Source organism: Panthera onca, chromosome B4 (assembly GCF_046562875.1).
Source record: "Panthera onca isolate mPanOnc1 chromosome B4, mPanOnc1 haplotype 2, whole genome shotgun sequence".
Classification (NCBI taxonomy): Eukaryota; Metazoa; Chordata; class Mammalia; order Carnivora; family Felidae; genus Panthera; species Panthera onca.
The window spans coordinates 99,402,475-99,418,831 of record NC_138345.1 but is presented as its reverse complement, the minus strand read 5'-3'; the positions used below and the strand labels follow the sequence as shown (position 1 = coordinate 99,418,831).

The window sequence follows — 16,357 nt, the reverse complement described above, 5'->3', positions numbered from 1 at the left end:
TTGTAGGACTTAGAGTTACCTTCTTTAGAAAAAGGAGACCCTGTACTTCCATATGGAGTATCGTCTTCACCAGGAAACAGGGTTAAGGAGAGGCCTACAGTAAGAAACAAAGGGAAGTTTCCTGTAGTAGCATGCCTACTATGTATCTCCTTGCTGACATAACATGGCAATCGTCCAAGAGTCTCTAGGCTTCAGGTATGGCAAGTTAGGGCACTGACTTCTAGATTCTGACAGACTCAACTTTCCTTTTGTTCCCCCCAAATGAGGGAGTTGTGGCTGTTTCCTGCACTTGCTGTCTTTGTGTCACCTCACGGTGTCTCTAACACTTGTATACCCAGTTTCTCATAATTACTTGTCTCTGTTGTTGCAATTTCTGTTTTCCTGACTGGACTCTGACAGACACAACTTGCTTTACGATAAATTCGTTACTTATATTTCTGTCAGAGAATTGTGTTGTCCATAAATACTGAGGATACTTCAAGCTGCCAATTTGACTTTTCTATCTTCAATTGAGGCAAGAAGACTGATGGAAGAAAGCAGTTAAAATCATGAACAAATGTGGATTTTGAGATAATTTACAGATTTCAGTTACTATCCTATTTTCTTTTTGTCATCGTGTGTCAAGTGTTTCTTGTAAATAGCATTAAGGACAGTCTCTTTTTTTCTTGTCTTTTATTATTATTATTGTTATTATTATTATTATTTTTTTTTTTTTTACTTATTTTTGAGACAAAGACAGACAGAGTGGGAGCAGGGGAGGGGCAGAGAGAGAGGGAGACACAGAATCTGAAGCAGGCTCCAGGCTCTGAGTTGTCAGCACAGAGCCCGACTGGGGGCTCGAACTCACAGACCGTGAGATCATGACCTGAGCCGAAGTCAGACGCTTAACCCACTGAGCCACCCATGTGCCCTAAGGGCAGTCTATTTTTTTTTAAGCTCATTCAGTGTCTGACTTTAATGGGGAATCAGTCCATTCATAATTAGTGTAAAAACGGGTATACTTGATTTTAATTCTTTCAATTTTACTCTGATTTTTAAAAATGAACTTTGCCATTGTTTCCTCTATTCTTTTCCCTATTTCTTGGTTTGGTTATCCCAATTTTTATCCCTATGTCCCTGAATAATCAAATTTAATTATATGGCTAAAGAAAAGTGTTTTGTATGTTTTATTTTTATTTTTTTTTAATGTTTATTAATTTCTGAGGGGGGGGTTAAGGGGCAGATAGAGACGGAGAGCAGATAGAGACGGGGGCAGATGATTCAAAGAAGGCTCTACATGGACAGCAGCGAGGCCGATGTGAGGCTTGAACTCACAAACTGTGAGGTCATGAGCTGAGCCAAAGTTGGATGCTCAACCGACTAAACCAGCCAGGTGCCCCTTGTATGTTTTTAATTTGAAAAAGACCAGAGATTTAAAATGCCCTTTTTCTAATGGTCATGCTTTCATTCACATGGTTTGCCAAGGAATCTTTTAGGGAAACTAGGGCAGCAGAAGAGATTCAGATGTCATCCTGGGTGCTCTGGACTCCACAATGGCGAGATTGCTTTGGCTCTCCATTAGACATTCCAACACACAGGTTTTCTCTAAAATATAAAGAAAAGCAAATCAAAAGAGAAGACCTTGAAATAAAAAAAAGTTCTGCTATGAAAACAGCTTATTAAGGAATTGATGTGAAAGTTGGTGAGTCCCTTTATGCTCTGACAAGCTTTGGTATGCTTTTCCTCTCCCAGAAAAGCACTACTTGCACTGGCAAACTCCTGTGAATCCTTTTTCTAAAAAATATTTTTTTTAAGTTTATTTATTTATTTTGAGAGAGTGAGAGAGTGCTAGTAGGACAGGGGCAGAGAGAGAGAGAGAGAGAGAGAGAGGGAGAATTCATGCAGAGCCCAATTCAGGACTTGAATTCACAAACCACAAGATCATGACCTGAGTTGAAGTTGGATGCTTAACCTACGGAGTCACCCAGGTGCCCCTCCTATGCATCCTTTGAGGTGTGTTCAGAAGGTCTTTTCTGTAAATCTTTCCCTGACCACCCTCTCCAAACCTGCTTCCTTCTTTGTGCCCCCTCCACGCCTTATGCATGCCCCCATTACAGCCCTTATAGCATGGTTTTGCAATTATCATCCTCTGCTCTAAGCTATGTGCTGTTTGAGGGCAGAAACTTCTGTTCATTTAGCTTCGCATCTTCACTAGTTACTGCCAATGCTTAATAAACACTTGTTGAGTAAATGATTAATTGTTTTGCCAACGGTAGTGGTTTATTAACAGCAACATATTTCTGTCATCTTTTATCTTTGCTTTTTTCCTGAAGCAACAGAAAAAAAAATAACTTCAGAATTAATGTTACCTCTAAGGAACACAAATAGTATTCTCACTAGTCCTATTAACGTGTTCCCCTAATATTTTGGGAATTTAGGTTGAGGCCATCTGAACCCTTGTCTCTCTCTGTTCCTCAACAATCTTTTGGCAGATTCCTGTGTGTGTGTGTGTGTATCAATGACTAACCATCTGAATTCAATTTGCAACCTTCTTGTTCATGGGGCAAACATTGGCAATTAGCCTAACTGGTAGTCCTACTGGCTAAAATCACATCCAATAAGACTTCCTTAGGACGCATCCAGTTGGATACTTTCTTTTGGAATGCTTAAATGAATGCCCATCCTTTAACTTAAAATGATCTTTTTAATCTCCCCCTCCACAGATTAAGGCCTTTATTTAGCATGACAGCAACTGAATTCCCCAACTCTGCCAGACATGCAACTTGATTATGAGTTCAGTCAATACCTAAAATCAATGCAAAAAAAGTAAAGTCAGAAAGGTTCGAAATATAAATCCATTAAGGCCTGACATTTTCTCAAAATTTTAGTGAATAGCACACAGTCACTCTCTGCTCCAGCTGTAAAAATAACACTATGAATGTAAACTAAAATTAGTAACTTGGACCTCCTTTATAAGAAATTCATCATTTTAAAAAATGCAGAGAAACCATTGGGAAGCAATTTCCACAAATCGAAGGACTCCTCATTTAGAGTGAAGACAATATACACAATAGAGAGTATACAGTGAACACTACCACCAGACTGGCTCAAACACAAGGTCTAACAGAATTGTTGTCACAAAGCACATTTGAAAGGGATTGCTAGCAATATGAATTCCTCAGGAAGGTTTTCAATCTCTTAAGTATTTATGCAGGCTGAAGACTGAAGGGGGATTCTAAGAGATCTGTGGCCACATTTGGCAGAGTAGAGGTTCATGGAGTCCACCAGGAAAAACAAACAAAACAAACCAAAACAAAACAAAACCCTAGAGGCCTCTTGCTTTCGTGCCTTGACAGGCTGACACCGTAAATTACCTGTACAACCTGCAGTTGTCTACTCTGTTAGTAGAAGGAAGAGTTCAGGTAGGTTGGGTCATGTTATTTCCCTCTCCTTCTGGGAAACTGTCAGACTGACTTTCCAGCTCTCCCAGAACTCACGTGTAGCCACAGGCCTGAGTGCTGTCAATGGGAAATTCCCAGCAGACACCGTCCAGGTGGCCTAAATTCAACTCAGTTCTGAAACTATTTACCTAGAAAATAGCATCAGCGGGCACCTGGGTGGCTCAGTCGGTTAAGCTTCTGACTCTTGATTTTGGCTTAGGTCATGATGCAGGGAGTCAGGCCCTGTGCTGACAGTGGGGATCCTACTTAAGATTCTCTCTCTCACTCTTTCTTTGCCCCTCCCCAACTTGTGCGCTCATGCACGCTCTCTCTCTCTCTCAAAATAAATACATAGACTTAAAAAAAAAAAAAAAAAAAAAAAATAGTGCCAGATCCCACAGGTTAAGGACACTGTTGTACAAGACTCCCCTCCACCCCCTTGAGAAGCCAATTTTAAGTGCAGGTTTGTAACTTGTGCTTCTGACCAAGTGGCTATAAATTGGCGGTTCCTACAACCCCCTGCTTAGGGTCGAGTGATTTGCTACAGCATCTCACAGAACTCAGGGAAACATTTGCCAGTTTATTATAAAAGGATATACTATAAAACAATACATGTGGGAAAAGGCTCAGAGCTCCCATGCTTTCTAAGCATACCACAATCCTTAAATTCCCATGAGTTCTGGGGCGCCTGGATGGTTCAGTCGATAAGCTTCCGACTTCAGCTCAGGTCATGATCTCATGGTTCCTGAGTTCGAGCCCCACGTCAGCCTCTGTGCTGACAGCTGGGAGCCTGGAGCCCGCTTCAGATTCTGTGTCTCCCTCGGTCTCTGCCCCTCCCCCACTCATGCTCTGTCTCTTTCAAAAATAAATAAACATCTAAACAAACAAATTTCCATGGGGTCATCCACCAGGAAGCTCTCCAAATCTCCTTTTGGTTTTTTATGAAAACTTCATTACATAAGCATGATTGATTAAATCAATGGCCATTGGTGATTAAGCTCAATCTCCAGCCCCTCTCTCCTCCTGGGAAATCAGGGGGTGAGATCAAAAGTTCCAGCCTTCTAAACACCTGGCTGTTCCCCTTGGCAACCAGCCCCCCCCCCCCCAGGGTGCAATGCGGCTAGTCACCTCATTAACATAACAAAAGACACTTTGTTTCACTCTCAACACGTAGGAAATTCCAGGGGTTTGAAGAGCTCCAGGCCAAGAACAAGGATGAAGACCAAAAATGTATTCTTACTGTAAGTCACAATATCGCAGATTGGATCTAATGAATATTAAAAATAATATTTGCAAAGAGTTTTTAGTCATGTAAATGATTATTGCTAAGGGTAACAGAATATGCCATCTCAAAATATGAATGTAGGCGTTCAGGACATGCTACCTCATAATATGCTGCTTTGGCATTTTGAGTTGTAGGCATTTGAAAAGCAATAAATGCAAGGAGGGCTATCTCTGAACTGCTCGTATCTGCCTCAAGACAGAGCAACAAAAGGAACTCAGTTATAGATCCCTCCCCAGGAGTTTCATCAACCAGGAATCACTGACACCACATCCAAACTTGACCACAAATTATCATATCTCCCATCTATTTTTTTCTAAGAACCCATTCATCTTCCCTAAAAATCACTTACTCTCCCCTATGAGGCCTATACCTTCCTCCCCTCCCCAATTAATATGGTATTTAAGCCTGAACTCTGAGCACCTCTGAGTTACTCATTTTTCCCTGGTCATCTCCCATGCATACATGAGGTATACACGTTAATAAACTTCTTTTATTACAGAGGTCTTTGCTAAGAACTTTGAGGGTAGAGGGAGGATTAATTTCCCTCCCGTACAATTATTAGAAAGATATGTAAAAAGAATAGGATACAAAATTGTTTTTTTTCCAAAACATCTCCAATGCATTTTTGGAAAGTAGGAAAAAATATGCCCAAATGTTAAAGTCAAAAATTGAAAGACGGGAGTCTGGGTGGCTCAATTGGTTAGGCCTCTGACCTTAGCTCTGCTCATGATCTCATGATTTATGGGTTTGAGCCCCATGTCAGGCTCTGTGCTGACAGCTTGGAGCCTGGAGCCTGCTTCAGATTCTGTGTCTCCCTTTGTCTCTTGCCCCTCCCGTGCTCATGCTCTGTATCTCTCTCTCTCTCAAAAATAAACATTAAAAATTTTTTTAATTGAAAGAACAATTCATTGGAAATCCATATCCCTTCACTTATATCCAACACTACCCATATGTTGGAGGGCTCCCTATTTTCTCCTCTAGCCTTGGCCTTACTCAAGGGATGAGAGGTATTCTGAGCCAAGAGGTATGCCCATCTGGAGCTCATCTCCTGCCACAACCCCTCACTTTTATTCCATGCTTCAGGTGTCCTAGAGCCTGGAATTCCTATTACTTTCATCTTTTTGGGGGTCCATTTTCCTGAGGTTAGACCATCTCCACTGTGCATAGCCCTTGGCCCAATGGTGGCCAAGAAACATCTGTTTCTGAGAGTGGGGAGCTGTATGATATGGATGTGAAGGTGAGGAAAGTAATTTCCCTAAGTTCTTGGATGGACTCCTATAGCCAAAGATAGATTAGTAAGAGAAAAACTAACAGAGAAGTTTATTAATATGTATACCTCTTGTATGGATGGGAGATACCTAGGGAAAGATCAGTAACTTAAAGCTTTAGTTAGAACCTCAGTTCATACAGTATCTTAGCAAAGGAACAACACATTTCTATAGAAGTCACAAAGGAAATAGACTTTGAGTCTCTAAGGGCAGCAAATAATGAACACACAGATATATAGGAAACTAATGGTAGATAAAAGCTGGATAGTAAGGTTTGTTATATAGATTCTTCCAGTACCATTTCCACGCTGATAGGATCTAAAGTTATCTCTAGTGACTAACTTTTGTCCTTCTTGATAGAGAGGGGAAGAGAGATATCCTTGAAAATTTATGTCCTTGTTTTGGGCAAATAGAGGGAGGGCAGCAAGCTTTTCTTATATCTGCATCTTCTCAGTTGTCTTCAACTCCAAATAATCTTCTGCCAAAGGGGCATGTTTTGGGGTTTCACATTCTGCTACCCCACGGGTGGTGCTTCAATTCATGAACTGAGGTGTCCACACAGGTGTGCATAGAGCCCCTTATGGTGCAGGATGGACTTAGGAATGGGTGAGAAATGGTTGCAGGCCAGGAGACCAGGGCTGCCTTTCCTTGAATTGCTATGTTTTAACATAAAACTTACAGGTGTTTGTGAATTCTAAATTTGAACTTGGTTTCCAGATCATTATGAAGATGCATTGGTCAAAGTAAAGAATAGAATGTATTTTATTATTTTATGAGTTTGCTTTATAACTTTAAATATTTAGGCATGGTATATGAGTCTCCATTCGTACTTTTGACCCAGACCCTTCAGGGTTAGGAACAGTCTTGCTTAAATATACCAATTATCAACATTTTGCCACATTGGCTTGTTTTATCTGTCTGTCTATCTATCTATCTATCATCTATCATCTATCTATCTATATCAATGGGCCTTATTTTTTAATGCTGAAGCATTTGAAAGTATGCTGCAGATATCATGGCACTTTCTCTCTGAATACTTTACCATGTGTTTCTTAAGAACAAGGATATTCTCCCATATAACCACAATATATCACACCAAAGAAGTTTAATGTTGATATAATAAAATTATCTAATAAATGTGGCCTATATTCAAATTTTCTCCATTGTCTTAATGCCCTGTCAAAGATTTTTTGTTTTTTTTTTTTCTAATCTAGGATCCAATCAAGGATCACTCATAATATTTGCTTTTCATGTTGTATGGTAATGACAAAAAGACCAAGAAAGGCTTTCTCTTAAATGGAGGTCAAATTAGATTGCTCAGCAAAATTGGTGGAAATGTTAAAACACTAACCACATTTTTTGGAAATAGAACACAAAGTCTTCAAGATTTTAAGGGAGTGAAGGGAGAATAAATGCAACAGCCTTTGAGCTTTAATTTCCGTTTTTTCTGAGGCTGTTATTCCTAAATGATATGCACCTGCTTTTTCTTCTGTGGGCTTCTACTGTGATTTTATGTTTGTCCTAAATTTTCAGAGGAATAAATGCAGTGTTAGATGAAGGAAAGTTTTCATTATTATCCTAGAAAGAGAGTGTGTGTATGAGTGGGGGAGAGGGGCAGAGGGAGAGAGAGAGAGAGAGAGAGAGAGAGAGAATTTCAAGCAGGCTCCATGCTCAGCCTGGAGCCTGACACAGGGCTTGATCCCATGACCCTGGGATCATGACCTGAGCCGAAATCAAGAGTCAGATGCTCAACTGACTGAGCCATCCAGGTGCCTCTAGATGAAGAAATTTTTAAAGTAAATAAAACCTTAAGCAAGCTGTATTCACATGTTTTTGATAAACAAATTTGCACTTTGCACATTTGCAAATCCTTCAGTGCTAAACACTGATTTTCTCACCCCTTTCTTGGCCAGACTTTTTCTGTGTCCTCATGTACAGCAGGAAGACATTGATGTTTGTGAAAACTCAGCCATTTTATGATAACTCACTGGTTTTTGTGGCCATACACTAATGTTATAAGCATCTATCTCATAAGATTTCATTTAAGAATAAAAATGTTCTTAACAAGAAACACATTAAACAGACAAACATTAGGTATTAGAGATCAATACCCCTACATAATCATTTGGGGTGTCCAACACAAGAACACAAGACTCTTGAACACAAGAGTTCATTGGAAAACTGACATTTTAAAAATATTTGAGCACAAGAAAATAAGCAAAGAATTAAAAAGGACTTTTCAAACAAAATTTTGTTTCCTTATAGATTATGAACTTCAAATGATTTGCTTCGTTTTAAAGGTGTAAATAGTTGAAGATCAGAAAAATAATATTGTCTATGCAGTGTGTTGTGTATATAAATTTTTATTTATTTATTTATTTATTACACAACATTCTACATAGACAAATCTTCATGCATCTAAGTCAATGCTATTGAAAGTGTGATGCATGGGTAGGTGCCAAATAGCACATTATTTGTAACCAGTTTTGAAATAAATTTCGAGTCCCACGATGGAACTGCTCCTTCCCTGGGTGCCACATCAGTGAACTGAAATTTAGATAACTTTCATGTCCCTATGAATGCTCGGCTTCACCAGAAACAGACTATCCAGGCAGCCAGTCCCCAAAAGTCCCGCCAATTTAGGACTCCTCCTTATTTCCTTGTTCCTTCTCACCCCAAGCAAAGTTGACTATGTAGCCCCAGCCAATCTGATATTTTCTCTTTCTCTCTTCCTTGTTCTTTATTCTTTGTCCTGTAAAAGCTTTCAGTCTTTCTCTCTCCCCATTTAACAATTCTCTGAATGGAGGCTATCTGCTTCATGAGGTGTTATCACCTAGTTTGTCTTCTTTAATCATTTTTTAACAAGTCCATGAGGAAACAAGTAATAAATTGAAAGGAAGCATTTAGAAACTTTCAAAGCAGTATGTCAGAGTACCTTTATATATGTTGAATCCAAGAAAAGAAAACCTGGCTTGTATTTTGTATATCTTTTTATTCCATCTTTCTACTTCTTGTTGTTGTTGTTGTTGTATTTTTATATGAGTTCATGATGGATTGGGAAAAGAAAAACTGGTTCTTCACCTCAGATAATTTGAGAAGCACTTCTGAACATGGTATTTGGCAGGAGTGTGAAGTGTGTGTGTGTGTGTGTGTGTGTGTGTGTGTGTGTTTATAGGGTTGAAAGAAAAGAGAGGTGAAGTGGAAAGTCATTAGATCAAATGCAATATCATTTGCAAAAGAGGTTTATATTAAATAATAAAAGACTATATATATTTCCAAATACGATGTAAACAAAGGAGTTCAGAACAAGACTGCTCCTCCTTAACATGCCACTCTCGCAGGAGGATTACTTTGACCTGAAGGCAATCAAGACCCAGAAGACTCGTGAGAAGCTTGTAACCTCCCCCTTAAATGCCTAAAAGAAATGTAATTTTTTCATTTGTGGGGGAAATATGCAATTATAAAGGAAATTTACGTTGGAAAGGGGGCCTCTACCAAGAAGAGAGCTACTGCCAGAGATAAACCATTTTTACTTAAGAAACTGATCTGCCTAACCTTGATTTGCCAAACATTTCCTCTCTCCCCTTCCTATAAATTGCTTTCCCTCCTCTGAAACCTTTTCCTTAGCTCAGGATGTTTTATAAACCTCAATTGCCTGGTTGCCTTTTGGGTCTCCTGCACATGTACGCAATTAGATTTGTTTTTCTCCTGTTAATCTGTCTTATGTCATTTTAATGATTGGACCAGCCACAGAACCTAGAAGGGTACAATAAAAATTCCTCCCCTACACAAATTCATAAACCAAATGGGTTAGCTAATCTTCTATTATTATTTGAAACCATTTTTAGGGAATAAACGAAAGAACAAAAGATGTGTCAGGTCACAGTACTTGAACATTTTTAGTGTTTGTTTCCTCTCTCTCTCTCTCTCTCTCTCTCTCATTTACTTGCTCTCTCTCCATTTGTTTATCCTTTACAGTGTCCACACTATCCGATAATGGCTTTCCATGTTACCAACATAGGGGAGAGTAAAATAATTTTCCCTCTACCCTTCTAAGTTCTCAGCTGGAGCCCTATAAAACAAGATTAATAAGAGAAAAACAAACAGAAGTTTATAATGTATACCTACTGGATACAAGGGAAGTATTCAGAAAACTGAGTAACTCTCAGAGGTGATATACCATTCAGGCTTAAATACCATCCTTAGCTAAAGACAAAAGACAGAAGGGTTGGGGGAAGTCAGTTACGGGGAGATGGGCAGCACAAGTCTGGTAAACAAGAGTAAGATTTGCCATGAAGATTTAAGTCAGGGACTTCTGCATTGATAAGAGTTTCTTCTGGTTTGGTCATCCTTCTCTTCCTGGTACAGTGAGGGAGATACCCTTCCAAATAGAGATTTCTTTATAAATATCAATTTCTCTTACAAAAGGGTAACTTCTATTCCATTTTCAGAGCTTCTCCTGTGTCTGCTCCTTCTCAAAGAGGAGCCTTATGCCAAAGAGGTATCATTGGGATGGCATATTCTGCCACTAATCAGTGTCAATATCCACATTCCCTTCAGATTTGCCTCAACATCTTGCTCACATTCCTCCAAATGGTCCTTTTTCTTTCACTTGCCTCTGCTCTTCCTTTCTCCACCATAACAGTTCCTGAAATCCTATTTTCTCTGAATGCTTTCTTTCCATTAACCTCATCCCACACAGATCACTTCATTAGATGATCTCAATGTTTAGATGTATTTTGTATAATTTTGAATTTTATGCAATAGTTTGTAATTGTTCTCAAGCTCGCCTCCTGTTGGCTACCCACTCTATGACATCATCCCTTTGGATTCTAAATTCCTGCAAAATAGGAGTAGCTACTTTGGTTCCAGAGCTGCGCTGCCCAAGCCAGTAGCTATTAAAGTTCAAATATTTAGGTTTTTTTTTAAATTAACATTAAATTAAAATAAGTTAACATTAGGTAAAATTAAAAATTTATTTCCTCGGTTTTATTGCCTGGATTTCAAATGTTCATTGCCTACATGTGGTTAGTTGCTATCATATTGGAAACCGGGGTGCCTGGGTGGCTCAGTCGGTTGAGTGTCCGACTTTGGCTCAGGTCATGATCTCCCAGTTTGTGGGTTCGAGCCCCGTGTCAGGCTCTGACAGCTCTGAACCTGGATCCTGCTTTGGATTCTCTCTCTCTCTCTCTCTCTCTCTCTCTCGCTGCTCCTCCCCTGCTCGTGCTCTGTCTCTCAAAAATGAAACTGAACCTTTGAAAATGCTTAAAAGCATAAAGTTGAACAAAAATCAAAATGGCTGCACTAATACTTTAGCCAAACTCAATCTTAAAGTAATCTTGTTCCTCTCTTCTGCAAATCTCCCCTCCTCCCTTCTTAGCCTTTTGTTTCAGGAACCCGGTACCACCCTAAAGACATGATGAACAAAGCTGGCAGCGCCTACACAATTCCTGTCAAAACTGGCTAGATCCTGTATTTCCTTATCTTTAAAAAGTTTTTAAATGTTTATTCATTTTTGAGAGAGAGAGTGTGAGTGGGGGAGGAGCAGAGAGAGAGGGAGAAACAGAATCCGAAGCAGGCTCCAGGCTCTGAGCTGTCGGCACAGAACCCGACATGGGACTTGAACTCACGAATTGTGAGTGAGATCATGACCTGAGCTGAAGTTGGGTGCTCAACCAACTGAGCCACCCGGGCGCCCCTAGATCCTATATTTCCTTACAAAACCTCCCACCCCTTTCCTCCCGGCAGGCTTGCAGTTTCTGAAGGCCTTAGACCACCACACCCTCCTTTGCCCGCAAAGCAATAAAGCTATTGTTCCTCTTTATCCCACATTCTGTTTTCACATTATATTTTTGTCTCCATGATTTTCAATAACACGTTTAGAATATTTTCATCACTGCAGAAAGTTCTACTTTCTGCAGAGAATTCTACTTTCAGGAATTCTCTCGTATTTCCCATAACACCTATCATAGCTCACTGTTTACAGAAGATAGTCAAGGAGGAGTTAAGATGGCAGAATAGTAGGGGGACCCTATGCTTTCCTTGTCCCTTGAACACAGCTAGATAAATATCAAATCATCCTGAACACCCAAGAAATTAATATGAGGACTGAAAGAACAAGTTGCACACCTAGAGGGAGAAAAGTGGCTACATCATGGAAGGGAGATACTACGGAGAGTTGATTTGAGGGAGAGAAAAGAATTGAGGGTGCTGCGGGGTGGGGGGGCTGATCAGGGAAAGAGGAAAGAGGGAGAAAGGGAGAGAGACAAAGACAAAAGGCAGCATGCAGGAGATTGCACAAGAAAAACTCTTCCCCAAAACCACTGACTGGGAAAAGGAGAGGAACTGATTGTGGCAAGTTTTTACAAGCAGGGGAGCTCGAAGACTGAAGTTTTAGAAGTCATACCATCACCAGGGTCATGCCTGTGGGCTTAGCGGTGTTCTGGTGGGGAAGGAGAGCAGAGGCCCTGGAATGGACAGCATGGTCTGAGGATCTCCTGGGTCTCACCGGGAGAAACAGTTCCCCTTCTTGGAATGCATTTGGGAGAGATGGCACTACCTTTCAGGGGACAGAAGAGACAGGGGGTCACTGAGCGGCCTGTTAATTAGCATAGCAGTAGGGGCACCTGCTGAGAGGGCAGCTAACCTAGAAGCCAACTGTTGGCTGCATTTTACCACAAACTCCAAGCCTCTGCACAGTCGTGGGACGGATTTTCTGGGATCAACTGGCACTAGCCACAGCACCGCGATACCCTCCCCCAGAGGATCAGCGTGGGTCTGCACTGCTCTGAGTCCCTAAAATTTGGAGGTTTTGAAACCTAGCTGTGTGACTGAGATAAAACACAGGAGTACTGGCCACAGGCAGGTAGACGATTCAGACACAGGGTGAAAGCAGGATTCTGACAGAAACCTGGGACACAAGAGGGGAGATTGTTCACTCATCTGTGAGGGCTTTCTGAATAGCAGTGGGCACAAACTCCCCGCTTCCAAGAGCGGGGCAATGCCATTTTTCCTGCCTCCCATCAGCAGGGACAGACTTCGGTGAACAACACAGCGCCTCCCAGTGGAGCCTGGAGCCACATACACCAAGCTCTGCCCCACTGCTCACTGCAGGTGCATCTTTACTAGGGCAGGTCTGGCTGAGAACCCAAGCAGCAGGCCTCTTCCCCAGAAAACCAGCACAAACCCCAACATGTACCAAGACTACTGATCATAGAGCTCTGCAAAGCTTCAGCTCTCGTGGAAATAGGATCAGGCTCATTTTAACAAGCAGACTAAAGTACACCTAGTTAAAATGCCACACACTGGAAAAGGTCCAAACGCTCCCCACTGCAGGCAAGGAGAAACTCTGCAGAGGACCGATCTGAGGGAAAGAGCAACCAAAACACAATAGCGGAGTGCACGCTCTGAAATACTTCCTGAAGCACGAGGCCCTGGATAGTATAGGACCTCTTCTTAATACAGCCATTACTCTCAGGACCAGGAAATATAACAGGATTTCCCAACACACACACACACACACACACACACACACACACACACAAATAGTGACCTAAACAAAGTGCCAAAATGGAGGAATTCACCCCAAAATAAAGAACATGAAGAGGTCACAGCCAGGGACCTAACCAAAACAGATATAAGTAATTATGCCTGAACCAGAATTTAAAACAACAATCATAAGGAGACTGACTGGGCTTGAGAAAGCATAGAAGACACCAGAGAATCCCTTACTGCAGAAATAAAAGAACTAAAAACTAGTCAGGCTGGAAAAAAATGCTATAACTGAGATTCAAAACCAACAGGATGCAGTGACAGTGAGGATGCACGACTCAGAGGAATGAATAAGTGATACAGAATATAAAAATATGGAAAGTAATGAAGCTGAAAAGAGTAGGGAAAGAAAAGTATTAGATCATGAATGTAGACTTAGGGAACTCAGTAACTCCATAAAGCATAATAACATTTGTATCATAGGAGTCCCAGAAAGGGGAAAGAGGGCAGAAAAGTTTTAAATGAGCACATTATAGCAGAAAACTTCCCTAATCTGGGGAAGGACACAGACATTGGAATCCAGGAGGCACAGAGAACTCCCACCAAATTTAACAAAAGCTGGCCCACAGCAAGAATATATCATAGTAAAAATTTTAAAATATACAGATAAGGAAAGAATCCTGAAAGCAACAAGGGAAAATAAATTCCTAATCTACAAGGGAAGACAAGTCAGGTTTGCAGCAGATCTCTCCCCAGAAACCTGGCAGGCCAGATGGGAGTGGCATGATATACTCAACATGCCGAAGTGGAAAAAATATGCAGCCAAGAATACTTTATCCATCAAGGCTGTCATTCAGAATAGAAAGAGAGATAAAGAGCCTGCCAAACAAAAACTAAGGGAGTTCATGACCACTAAACCAGCCCTGTGAGAAATATTAAGGGGGAAATTTTGAGTGGGAAAGAAAGACCAAAAGCAACAAAGACTAGAAAGGAGCAGAGAAAATCTCCAGAATCGGCAACTTTACAGAATACAAATTAAAAATTAAAATAAAAAAAAGATTATCAACAAATGAATATGTAACAAATAATATAGTATAGCAAATAACATAGTATTACTAATAAGATTATTACCAAGATCAAGAAAAATCACATTTATAATATATCATAAAAGACTTTGAAGGGTTGGAATGGAAAAAGATAAGATATTATGAGATTTAAAAAAAAACACCAATAATAAAAATAAAAGAGAATACCTGCCCTATTTATTTTCACAATTGTGTGTGTGTGTGTGTTTGTGCATGCACACGCACAGGAGATCCTTATGAGAATAAAATGAGAGGCTCCATAAATTATAAAGCCTTAGACAAGTATGAGGGATTTTTAGCAGAAATTCAACAACATGAACAACAATTTGGCTATTATTCCTGGTTATAAGACAAAAGGAGACGGGATGATGATGCGAAATTGTTGGAGATGCAGTGGATCGTTTCATTCATTATTTTTTCTTACTATATTTTATCCTAGCATTTGCATATTCAGCCTCTCCTGAGGAGCTGAACACACAGAAACACTGAGAAATGTTGCTGCTTTCAGAAGCATCAAGATGTAACTCCAAACAAAAGCTTTGTGCCCTGCAACTAGCTGTCCTTCTTCATCTGGTGAGCAGCATTCGTGGGTTCTCAATCCCATCTCTAGAAAACTAGTTGTCCCCGGTAGAGAAGCCACAAACTCTCCAGGACCTCCAGGACCTCTGTCTCCAGGGACTCGGAGTCAATGGCTGCCCTCCAGCACTGACACTGGACTGTCACTCGCTTTTTCTCCATTCCTTTTTCTTTTAAATCAAGTGCAGGGGTCAAAAGGAATGGCTTCTGGAAGGATAGACAGAACAGTTTCGCTCAACACAATGTAAAGATTTTACAGGAAATATTTGCTGTTTCATGTATAATTGAATAAAAACGTAACGAATGTCTTTATTAGTGTAACTATAAGCAGCATAGAAAGACTTTCAGAGTTGGAAGAAGCGTGAAGATCCCTGTAGCTCCACAGATGAGCAAAGTCCTGTTGATAAATGGCCACCCAGTCTCTGCTTAGGAAGTACATGTATATTAGAGAGTGTCCTAGCAGGAAATAGAGAGCGCACTCCCACTGGGTAGGCAGAAAGTGGCTGTTCACTAGATTGCGGGCAGGCTTTACAGAAACCAGCAAGGAATAGTGCAGGACTTTAAGACCAGTGGCGTCAGGGAGTCGCCTATCTTCCCTGTGCCTGAAGGGGCATTGGGAGTGGGAGGCAGCGGTCCTGGAACTCCGAGAGGGTAGCTGTGTCAGTGCACCGGGCCGCTATAACAAAATACAATAGATGGGGCGGCTTGAACAGCAGACATTTATTTCTCACTGTTCTGGAGGCTGGGAAGGCCCAGCTCGAGGTGCTGGCAGATCTGGTTCCTGGTGAGAGTTGGCTCTCTGGCTTGCAGATAGCAGCTTTCTTCCCACATATCCTCACATGACAGAGAAAGAGCAAGCTCTGGTGTGTCTTTTTCTTCCTATAAAAAAGCTAATCTCATCGCGGGGGGGGGGGGGGGGGGGCGGGGCGGGGGGGTTACCTTCATGATCTCGTCTAAACCTAACCACCTCCCCAAGGTCCTACTTCCAAATATCATCACTTTGGGGGTTAGGGCTTTAACATATGAACTTGGGGGCGGGGGGACATAAACATTCAGTCCATATCAGTAGCAATGGAGAGGGCTGCCTAATAAGAGCTATCACCTTCCATAGAGGGATGAAGACAATTCAAGGCAATATGACATAGAGAGCCAGGGGAGTAAGTACCCTGATCTCTCCACCAGTCCTACCACTGGCCAAACCCAATAAGAAGCAGTAGGACAAGGTGGCTGGTG

The 16,357-nt window shown here is 41.0% G+C and overlaps 2 long non-coding RNA genes across 2 annotated transcripts in view; one reads left to right on the top strand and one right to left on the bottom strand.

Moving 5' to 3' along the window:
* LOC132694049 (uncharacterized) overlaps positions 1-15,568 on the top strand; it is a 70,996-nt gene extending 55,428 nt beyond the window's left edge. Inside the window, exon 4 of the long non-coding RNA XR_014137962.1 lies at positions 14,988-15,568. This is a non-coding gene — a long non-coding RNA (uncharacterized LOC132694049). The remainder of the gene's footprint in view (positions 1-14,987) is intronic.
* On the bottom strand, positions 1,412-10,716 carry LOC145715621 (uncharacterized). The gene is made up of 2 exons (XR_014137963.1): positions 10,556-10,716; positions 1,412-1,584 (listed from the first exon to the last, which is right to left on the bottom strand). It is a non-coding gene; the product is annotated as an uncharacterized LOC145715621 (long non-coding RNA).
* Positions 15,569-16,357: the final 789 nt, after the last annotated feature.